The sequence below is a fragment of the Crocodylus siamensis genome, chromosome 1 (assembly GCF_052110815.1).
Source record: "Crocodylus siamensis isolate JL-2025a chromosome 1, ASM5211081v1, whole genome shotgun sequence".
Lineage (NCBI taxonomy): Eukaryota > Metazoa > Chordata > Crocodylia > Crocodylidae > Crocodylus > Crocodylus siamensis.
The window spans coordinates 338,641,468-338,653,526 of NC_143395.1; positions in this window are offsets into that span (position 1 = coordinate 338,641,468).

The window sequence follows — 12,059 nt, forward strand, 5'->3', positions numbered from 1 at the left end:
GAATCCCCAGGCTATCTTCCAAGCAGAACTGGACCAAACAGAACTGCAAATAGACAAGAATTGTGCTGAATTGTTATGGAAGAACTCATATCAAATCTTACAGAAATATTAGAGATGAAAATGTATTATTATTGGAAGTGGATATGGTAATTTACTGTGGTCAATTACACATGCAATTATAGAGCTATAAAATTCCGAATGAAAATGATCACACAGCACATATTGGATCTGTCCTGGTGGTCCTAAAATGATCATGCTACTACCTCCAAGATATTTTGTTAGAAATGAAGCAAGGATTACCATGACGTAGCTTCTTAATAAGTATGGGATGAAAGCCACATAAAGCAATTAGCATTTATATTATTTATTGTCGTTTTTTCATCCCCCTTCCCCCTTTCTTTTTTCCAACCTTACACTGAGATGATTCTTACACATTCAACTTACATAAGCTTCAAAGTGGATTAAAAAAAATTCTACTAAATACTATGGTCCATGAATGATAAGTTGTACAACTTCACACATTATTATTTGTGCTAAAAGCTATTATGTAAATATATTGGCTTATACAAGCTTAAATAGGATGACACAGGAATGCAAAGATAGGATGTACATACAGATCTATTGAAATGATGCTTTGTGATCACAACCCTTAATAGAAAATTGCATATCCTCACTCAAAGGGCAGAAAAGAGCCATATGTCTATTTTAGTGGTTATGTCCTGAAATGATGCACTTATTCCTTCTATAATATTTTCAAATATATACATATGGGACTGGTCAGATGTCAACAGTGGCACTGAAAAGAGTATGAATTAGTCACACTGGCACACAGGGCCCTGGAACAATGAATGCTGCTCTGGAAGACCCCTTGAATGCAAGCCTATTTGCCTCTTAATCCAAATGAATAATTAATGATAATTATCATGCTGCAGTTATTATCTGTGATAATAATATATCCGTAAGGTGAATAAATTCAATCTGCTACTATGCAGAAATGGCAACTCATAATATTCTTAAGAAATACAGATATAATTATCGGTATTAACGGTCAAGGAAAAAAAAAGAAATTTTTATATAAAGAATTACAGCAAAAGGTCCAAAGTAAACTAGAAATGAATACTATTGCATTATGTTTATTCTTTAGCTGTCACTCTTGTGGCACCAGTTTTCAGTCCTTTTACTGCTTATATTTCTAGAATCCATTTAGTAAAAGCTGAAATTTACATTTGTTCATTACAATCTGGCCATAACTTCTCCATCAGCTCACAACTACTAGATGGTTGAGTTAGGCTTATGATCCCATAAATGCTTATAAGGAAGCTCAGCAGTTGTAGATGGGGGCATGTAATTTGCTATGCTGACAGTTTCCTTAGCTATATAAACTTTCAACTATTAAAGCAGAAATCAATAAAATCAAATAAAACATCAAAAGGTCATATGTGTTTTGAGGCTTTTGTGCATACAGTCATGATGCTTATTTTTGAAACACTGTAGGTGTGCTGTCAAGTAGGCAGAATCATAGGCAATCATGTTTAATATGATCTCCCTCATTTGGCTTGTTATGACAAAGGAGGATGGTTGGGGGATGGAATAAACAGGAGCAAAGGAGCAATTACTACCTAGCATTTATGAAAGTCGTATTTATAGCTCTTTATTTTGACCAGTAGGTTTCTCAGTTGTGTAATGTATGCCTTAAAGTTTGCTTTAATATGAGTAAAATAGTGGTATACAAAGATTAGTACTTGGAAATTTAGTGCTAACACTAAATCTTAAGCAGTAAGTAAGGGTTGGGGAGGGGGGTTTGCTCACTTTTTTATATGTGCTGGGAACTGCATTGCTCGGGGGACTTGTAATGAGATGTAGAGTTTTTCATCTCTGGGTCATTGCTTCAAATCTGGCTCAGGTTGGTAGTATCCAAAATTCATTATCATCTGCTGAGGGTTCAGTGGCTTATGTGAAATGGGTCGATGGTCTCTCAATCTAGCTTCTAGTGGACAAAGGGTCACATAACAAAATCAACACCAATTAGCACTGTAATAAAGTTGGATTTTGCAAATTCCAGAGATGCTATCCCAGGGTTGCTGTGGTAACTCCTCTCCCCTCTGTATTCTTTTGGGAGAATGTTCTAGATTGAGGACTGACAGGTGACAGGAATAATAAAACATAAGAGTCAGTCAGAGGATGCATTATTAATCACTTAAGTTGCATATTAGCCTTCAGCTCAGTGGGGTGAGCTCTGTAGAAGGAAGAGAAGAGTATTGTTATCATCATCATTTGTGTTACAATAGCACCTAGGAACTCTAATCAAGGGACAGTATGCCGCGGTGCTTGCGGATATGCCAGCAGAGCAAAAAGATGATCTTTGCTCCAGAAAGCTTCCAATGTAAGTATAAAGCAAGAGGCTACAGATGAATACTGACAAACAAATAAGTAAGCCGGTTAAGGGATATCAGTGGCATGGTAAAAAATGATGGGATGTGAAAACTACCTTTGCAGCAAGGCTCTAAATGAATATGGGCATAACAAGATTGCATTTGTAAAGTGAAAAAAGTGTTTCAGTACTCTAGAACTGAGAAAAGTAAACTGAGAAAAGTGTTTCAGTACTCTAGAAAGAAGACAATGAAAGTTTCATTGGTGCAGAAGGCAAGGAAAGGCTTTATCTTGGAGGGCTTAGACATAGCCTAGATGTGAGGATCAAAGCCAAGTTAAAGGTGATGCCCACTAGGCTCTGGGCCTGACTTGAAAGCAGGATAATGGTATTGGCCACAATGATCAATAGGGTTCCTGGTTTTCTCTGATACAAAAAAAAATTCCTCGATTTTCGGATTAAAAAAGTAACTCAAAATCCACTTTTCCCCATAATTATAGTAGTGTTTCATTTTGATCATGGAAAATGTGAATTTTGAGTTACTTTTTTAATCTGAAAATTGGGATTTTTTTTTTTATCAGAGAAAACCAGGATCCCTGGCTCAGCCTAGAGAAGGCAGTGAACTTTGTTTGATGAGAAGATTTGTGGACCACAGCAGAGAGGTAGGAAAGACTCGATGACTTAAGCTACATCTTCACTCCCACTGTAGAGATACTACTGCATCCCTAGGGCTCCTGGAAACCCAACAATTGCTTTACCCTGTACCAGTGGAAAAAATAATGACAGAAATAAGCACACAAGATAGCATCTGTGGTGTCCTGTGCTTGAAATGAGGGGGGAAGAATGTGTCAGTTAAATCCATCATAAATGGAAACTCTGCATAAATGTGTAAATAAGATTGGATGGGAACCACTGGCAGAGGGTAGAATATACCTGGCACAGACTTTACCATGCAACATTTTCAGGACTATGCAAACCCTTAATTCACCTTATGTGCAGCAGGGGTAGTAAGGTCTAGAAATGATTGTGTATGTGGATGAGCGTCATCCCATTCAAATGTCTTGAAACAAGCTGGTACAGGGAGGCAGAGAGCAGTGGTTAGGTTAGGCTACTTAATTATCTCAATCCAGTTACCACAAACCTTTGCTTAAGGCATTCAGGGCACTAGTCCTGTGGCAGACACTCCATCTCGTAAGCCAGAGTAGCAGCCATAGGGGGCTGGTCTGCCCACCCACCAGGTCCTGAGATTGGGAGTCAAACTCTACCTATCCAGATTTGTATGCCATAACTTGAGACAAATCCAGATGAACAAAGCTTGATTACTCTCACTCGTTGAGTGACGTATTTAACAGTGCACACATCTATCCACCATTAGCAGCCAGAATTCCCATTGATGTCAATGGGACTTATGCACAATGAAAGACAGTCTGTGCTTCAGAATACCAGCAGTAATTTTAAATTGCTATTACTTCAGTTGGTTCATGTCACGAACTTAACAGTAAATGTAACCATTTTTTTCTTTTCCTAGGGATTATTAGTTTCTTTTATAGAGGTTATAAAATGTACTACATAGGGTTTATCAGGAAGATTGGAATGGCTTCTTTGAACTTGTTTCATCATCTTTCGCACATTCATATTTAAGAAGGTTTTTCTTAGTATATAACATGTACATATCTAGATATATTTTCATATCTATCTTCTGTGATTGCACCCATCACAATGGTACCCAAAAGCCATTTATATCTTATTTCCTACCCTGGGAAGAGTACAGATATATTAGTTATTTATATTTAAAAATATAGTTCAGAACAGTTTGGGCATATCCTTGGGCAAGTTTCTGTAATAAAAGAAAACAAATCTTTTTATTGCTGATGCAAACGATGATAAAATATTTTACAAACCATATTCCGCATCATACTAAGTGAGAAGAAGCAAGCAAGAATGGTCCATATGTGAATGAGATAGTTAAGACATTTTGTGCAACGAATTTTTGTGGTAGTACCCACAGGGGCCCCAATTCTGTACAGGCTGCACATGCTTCCTTTTCATCTCTGTGAATACTCCATTAGGGTATTTGTAGTCTCCTAAAAGGAAACTTCAAGGAGTTTGTCTCACTGAATTCCCTAAACAGCACTTTCCAGGGCTGCTGGAAACTGCCAAGCACAGCCAAGCACCTGGGCCACTCTGGTTGACTATCGGGCACGGGCAAGCATGCCCCAAACCAACCCTCCTTCTGCCCTAGTACTTCAGGACCCTGTAAAAAAATCCTTGCAGCATCCCAGGTGCCCATGGTCCGGGCATCTGCCAGAAGTGCTGAGATGTGGAGGTCACAGGGTTGCCTCCATGCAGGCCCAGTTCCAATGTTCTGCCCAATCCAAATCACTAGAGGTGAGCTGCTTGCACTGGCTCCAGCTCCGGGCCCATGCTGGGGTCCGGGCAGCAGAGCACCTGTCCTTGCCCTCTGCGGTGTGGTGTGCAGGAGCCAGAGTTGGGTTCCACGAGGCTTTCTCCAAGCATGGAGGTATGGGGGACAATGGTGGGATGTACAAGAGGCAGAATAAGGCTCCATGGGGCTGTGCCCCAGCACAGAGGCATGAGGTTCCATGGCTGGGTGTGCAGGAGCTAGGGTCAGGCTCCATGGGACTGTGTCTGAGTGCAGGGGTTCACTTGGGCTCAGTGTCAGGTGTACATCATGGGGTGCTTCTTGATGGGGTGTTGGGCACAGCCCAGGGACACTGGTGCCCAAGTCTCAGGAAGCACGCAAGAGACACAGAAGCCTCTATTCCTTCCTGTCCCTCCCACCCCCCGCCTGCGTGTGGCTGACAGATGGCCAGAGGCAGGAGGCAGGGAGGCGGGGCTGGGGAGAGGGGCTATGCTGGCTCACCTCTGGGAGAGCTTTGGGGCAGGGCCTGCTGGGTGCTTGGTTGGAGCAGTTGTTGTTAGTGTTAGTGCACACCCCTGTGAGGAGGGGACTGGTGGGGGGTGGAGAAAGGGGCTACAATAAAGGTTTAGATGCTGGAAGACACAATCTAGTTTGAATGTATACTGATGAAATTTGGAGAGGATACTTTTTCCTCTACTGCATGTTCTTTTTTTATGCAAAGTGGGAGGAAATGTCAAAGCATGCCATGTGCAGATGCACATTTTTATATTATCTAGTTTTTCTCTTTTTGGTGGTGTTTCCAATATATAGTGGTGGCTCTCTTTTGTTCCTAATATCTAATAAATACATCTATTAAATATCTCTTAAATCTATCAATCTATCAATTTTTGGAATAATCAGAAGCTCTTTCTTTTCTAGGAAAGAGTACTAAATATATTCTAAGTACTGTCCTTTGGAGATGCATATTCTGGTCTGTGGCAAGCATTAGGCTTGAGGGGTGGAACGATATGACCTACAGTCCCTGACTCTTCCTCCTGTTCTGTCTTCTTGTTCACAAGAAATATGCTTAAAGTAATATATAAATGTTTCTTCCAAATTTAACTTAAAAGCTTTAAAAATTGTCTATTGACATAGCATAGATCTCCCATATGGTCTAGTGGTTAGGATCCAGGTGTGCTGGGTTCAACTCTTGGTGTGGGATGGATTGGCATTTGGGGGCTGGACCTGATGATCTCACAAGGTCCCTTCCAACACCTAAACTTCTGTGAATCTATATATTAGTTACTGAGACCCATATATGTGAACCTACGACTGCTGGGAAAAGGCATCTAAATTTCTCTTACATTTTGTAACTTTTATAACTTAAAAGTATTTGTGAAAGTAACTAGCATTTTAGCAATATAAAACAAAATTTCTTCTATATTTATGGAGATGATATAGTATAGAAACAACTATGAGACCTACCCAAGCCAAGTGTCTCAGACATGATTGACGAGGCTTCCTCTAAAGTTAGTGTCCTGTTGCTCCTTGGTTTGTGCAGTGAAACTATCCCAGCATTTGATGCTCTTTTGTGATGTGGAAGCAAGTCTCCTTGAAACTAGGTTAGGAACTATTCTGTACCTTCATTGACACTACAACAACTATATATCAGTTTCAGTTTTGTGTATTGAGTTGTCACTTTGTTTTATATATTGCACTTTTATATTCAGAAAGGTTACCAATACTTGCAATTTGACAACGCTTTTTTTTTTTTTTACGATCCTAGACTAGTAGATAGAAGACATCACAGATTTGTAATCAGATTTAGTGATCCAGTGCTAGTTGGCAGATCAAATTTAGGGATACAAAGGTTTGATCTACAGAACAGTGCTTATGTCTTTGGAAAAAAAATCTTGTCTTAGTACCAGTGGCCAGAACTTGGGCTCCTTCTGTAGTAAATGTGATGTAATTCTCCAGTGGAAACTTAGTGTAGAAAGCTTTAAAATACTCTTGCTTTTTAATGATGCTACATCTGCCATTACTTCAGGTAGAAAATTTTACATGTTCCTCTTTTACTGGTTGTCTCTAGTTCCAAGGGATTATTCAGCCCCCAGATAGATCCTGAGGCTAAGCTCCCATTTCCTCACATTCATTTGCCGTTAGCCAAGAAAAAAAAAATTATGGAGGGGGCCATACGTATGATGACTATCTGCAACTGGCCAATTCTCTCAATTCTAGGGCTGATTTGTGCCACTGCAGCAGCACAACCACTGCAGCAGCACACCACAAAATTGGGCTCCAAAAGCAATAAGAAATTTAACAATAACCTGGAATCCTGGTTTTCTCTTATTAACTTCCTTCCCCCCCACAATTTTTGGTTTAGAAAAAGTAACCCAAAATCCACATTTCCCATGATTAAATTGAAACACCATATATATATGGTGTTTCGATACATACATACATATGTACGTATCATGGAATCATGGAAAAATGTGGATTTTGCATTACCTTTTTTAAACCAAAAATTGGGGATTTTTTTTTTATCAGAGAAAACCAGGATCCCTGGCTATAACCAAGTAATATCAGGACCTACTCGGACAGGTTCACTCCTGCTCAGGGCCTGTGGGTTCTCCTGTAAACAAATGTTATGAAAACAAATGTTATAGCAGAACCAAGTAGACAGGGGTTCATGAGCAACTTAAAAAAAATAATGGAACTGATGTTTTGTGAGACTTAAAATACATCTATTTGTAAATATAAACATTTGATATTGCATTTTTCAAACACATTCCATGCCGGCATCACACTATTCCCAGAAGTATCAATGATAAATGCATATTGAAATTAATGGGAGGGATAAGCCAATGCTAAGCCTTTTTGAACATGTCATCTACTTGATTAATTAATTAGTTACTGGTGTAGGACTTCATGTGGTTTTCATATTTCAACTTCTAACATGGTATGCTGTGTACATTATGGTGTATGATCATTATTGCATTTTTATATTGTTAACCACTTATTTTTCTCAATACTGTATTTCATAGAATCATAGAAAATTAGGGTTGGAAGGGACCTCAGGAAGTCAACCTCCTGCTCAAAGCAGGACCATTTCTAACTATATCATCCCACCCAGGGTGTTGTCTACCTGGGTCTTAAAAACCTCTAAGGATGATATTTCTTTTCTGGGTAGTTTCCTCCGTGCCTTACTACCCTCCTAGTAAGAAAGTTTTTCCTAATATCTAACCTAAACTTCCCTTGCTGCAACTGGAGACCATTGCTCCTTGTTCTGTTATCTGCCACCACTGAGAACAGTCTAGCCCCATCCTCTCAGGAGATTCCCTTGAGATAGTTGAAGGCTTTTATTAAAACTCCCCCCAGTCTTCTCTTGTCCAGCATAAATAAGCACAGTTCCCTCAGTCTCTCCTCATCAGTCATGTTCCTCAGCCCTATAACCCATTTTCATTGTTCTCCTCTGGATTCTCTCCATTTTGTTCACATCGTTTCTCTAGTGGGGGTACCAAAACTGGACACAGAACTCCAGATGTGGCCTCACCAGCGCTGAATAAAAGGAAATAATTACTTCCCTCAATCTGCTTGCAATACAGCCCAGTTTGCTGTTAGCTTTCTTCACAACACAGGCATACTTTTGGCTCATATTCAGTTTACTGTCCACTGTAATCCCCAAGACCCTTTCTGCAAAGCTGCTGCTTAGCCAGTTGGTCCCCAGCCTGTACTAGTATGTGCAGTTGTTTGATCCCAAGTGCAGGACTTTGCACTTATCCTTATTGAATTCTATGAGATTTTTTTTGATTCAGTCCTCCAATTTGTCTAGGTTTCTCTGAATCCTAGTCCAACCTTCCAGCATATCTACTACCCCCACACCTTGGTGTCATCCTCAAACTGTCTGTGGGTGCATACCATCCCATCTTCCAGATTGTTGATGACCAACCTATAGAGCATTCCACTTGATACCAGCTACCAACTAGATATTAAGCATGTGATCACTACCCTGTGACCCCAACAATTCAGCCAGTTTTCTACCTTATAGTACACTTACCCAATTCACACTTCCTTAGCTTGCAAGAAAATTGTGGGGGATCATATCAAAAGCTTTGCTAAAGTCAACTGCTCTTCCCACATCCACAGTACCAGTTATCTCAACACAGAAGGCAATCAGATTGGTCAAGCATGACTTGCCCTTGGGGAATCCATGTTGATCCATGCTGACTGTTCCTAATCACCTTGTTCTTCTCCAAGTGCTTAGGAATGGATTCCTTGAAGGCCTACTCCATGATTTTTTCTAGGGACTGAGGTGAGGCTGACCCTCACCTATAGTTCACCAGATCCTCCTTCTTCCCTTTCCTAAAGATCGGCACCATATTTGCCCCTTTTCAGTTGCCAGGTCCTCTCCTGATCACTATGAGTTTTCAAAAACAAAGGCCAGTGGCACTGCTATCACAGCACCCAATTCCCTCAGCACCCTTGAGTGCATTGCATCTGGCCCTGTGGATGTGTACATATCCAGGTTTTCCAAATAGACTCCAACCTGTTCTTTTACCACTGTTGTCTGTTCACCTCCTCCCCAAACTGTGCTGCCAGGTACAGTGGTCTGGGAGTTGACCTTGCTTATGAAGACAAGTTAAAAAAAGGCATTGAGTACTTCAGCTTTTCCACATCTGTCACTAGGTTGCCTCCCCCATTCAATAAGGGACCCACACTTTCCCTGATCCTCCTCTTGTTGCTCACTTAAGGGTAGAAATCCTTCTTGTTATCCTTTATATCTCTTGCTAGCTGCAACTCCAATTGTACTTTGGCCTTCCTGATTTTATCCCTACATGCCTGAGCAGGACTCTTATACTCCTCCCTAGTAGTTTGTCCAACTTTCCACTTCTTGTAAGTTTCCTTTTTGTGTTTGAGCTCACTGACGAGTTCCCTGCTTAGCCAAGCTGGTCTTCTGCCATACTTGCTAGTCTTCCTGCACATGAGAATGCACTCTCAGTAAGTTTTCTTTAAAGTACAACCAGCTCTCCTGGATTCCTTTTCCTCTCAGACTGGTCTCCCAGGAGATCCTACCCATCAGTTCCCTGAATGAGTTGAAGGGTTTTTTTTCTGAATTCCAAGGTCCTTGCTCTGCTGCTCTTATTTCTTCCTTTCCTTAAGATCCTGAATTCTATCATCTTGTGATTGATGCTGCTGAAGCTGCCCTCCACTTCTACATCCCCCATCAATTCTTCCTTATTTGTGAGCAGTAGGTCAAGAAGAGCCTGGCCCTTAGTTAGTCTCTCCAACACTTGCACCAAGAAGGTGACTCTAATGCTCTCCAAAAACTTCTTGGATCGCCTGTGCACTGTTGTATTACCTTCCCAGCAAATGTCAGGGTAAATGAAGTCCCCCATGAGAAACAGGGCTTGTCATCTGGAAACTTCTGCTAGCTGTTGGAAGAAAGCCTCATCTACTTCATCCTCCTGGTCTGGTGGTCTACAGCAGACACTGACCACAACACTGCCTTTGTTGCTCTCCCCTCTAACCCTGAACCAGAGATTTTCAACAGGCCTCTCTCCAGTCTCATAGTGTACCTCTCAGTAATCATCAGCTCTTTTACAGAAAGCTCAACTCCTTCTTGTCTTCTCCCCTGCCTGTCCTTCCTGAGCAGATTATATCTATCCATGGCAGTACTCTAGTCATGTGAGCTATCCCATCAAGTCTCTGTTATTCTAGTTACATCATAGTTCCATGGCTATGTTAGGACTTCTAATTCTTCCTGCTCATTTCCCAGGCTCTGGGCATTCATGTACACACATCTGAGATACCTAGCTGTCTGCCCTATTTTCTCAGAAAGAATGAGGAATTTTTTATACCATGAATTCTTTATAGCCACACATACCAGAAGGAAAAAAATATTAAACAATTACACATTTTTAACTACAGGACAATATAACAAATAAGACAGGACCATGCTGATCCTTTTTGTGATTCTCAAGGTACTAACATTAATCCTAAGTATATCTATTGTAATTGATCACTTACATATTTTATCATCTTTTTTAGATGAAAAGAAAAGAGATATTCTGGCTTGTCACAAAGTATGTTCAACACTAAATGCAAATTCTCTTTGTTACTTTCTAAGTTCAAAATAAAGGAATAACTTGGGTCCATTTTGAATGTGCAATATTTCATTTCTTCATTTGGCTAAATTCCTCTTCCAATTCTTGGTCCAAATATTTTGGATGTGGAAGAGCAGAGCATATAAGGCAGTAATAGACCATATACTCTTACAAGAGGTAAAAAATGCAAATAAACTAGTTTAGTTAAATTACAGTATGAGATGGGTACATTTCTTTTCTGATGTAGAAATTGCCTACAAAATTATCATCTTAAATTGTCATTAGTTGTAACAACATAGTTTAAATGGTTGTCTCACTGTTTAAAAAAATTGTTTTTGGTAAATTGTAAGCATAATTCAGCTCTAGGAGGCACCCACCTACTCATACTTTTAACAAAGTGCTATTTGGTGTTATATTTCCCAGACACCTGAATAATTTACATAGTAGACTCCAGGCAAGCCATGCCCTAAAATTAATGTAATCATAACCCCCTAGTCACAGACCTGAAACAACTAGTTATGCAGAAGTATGTGCACTCAACAATATAACTAAATGTCACTAAAAAGGTTGTTGTGCTTTTCAAAAACCAAAGGGATCTTTTCAAAGGTATGGCAGCAGTGCTACTAACAGTAGAGAATTGTAAACTTCTTAAATTGTGACTATTAGACCATGTGTATGGTTGGGTGTGAGTATTATACGTATTATTGTGAGGGAGAGAAGGAGCCTGCTGGCTCCAGGGCTCCACGCCCAAGCGGGAGCCCACAAGTCATGCGCTCCCAGGCCCAAGAGGCTGGGTGAGAACTCACCTTTCCCAGGTATGTGGGAAAGGGACGGGCCGGCACTCCCAGGGCCGGCATAAAAGAGAGGCCGGGGACGGCCAGGAAGGGGGCAGAACCGGAAGAAGCTGGCGACGGTGCTGAAGCCAGCCGGAGCATGTTGCAGTGGATGTGAGCAGCTTTCAAACGCGGTAGGAGACTCTGGGGAAAGGGAAAGCCCCAGCGGAGCTTTTGAGCCCAGGCGGCTGGCCTCACCAGCAAGCAGACTGTTTCATTACCAGCCAGGAGCAGCTGAGACCCAGCGGGAGCCAAGTACCTTATAAACTCTAGTATAAGGGCACCCCGTGACAGGGGCACCGTAGCTCTGTTAATAGGGCAGAGCGGCCCCAGGGAGCCTTAATTATAAACGGAGGGATCGAATAAGTCCTCCAGAAAAGCTCGGTGAGAGC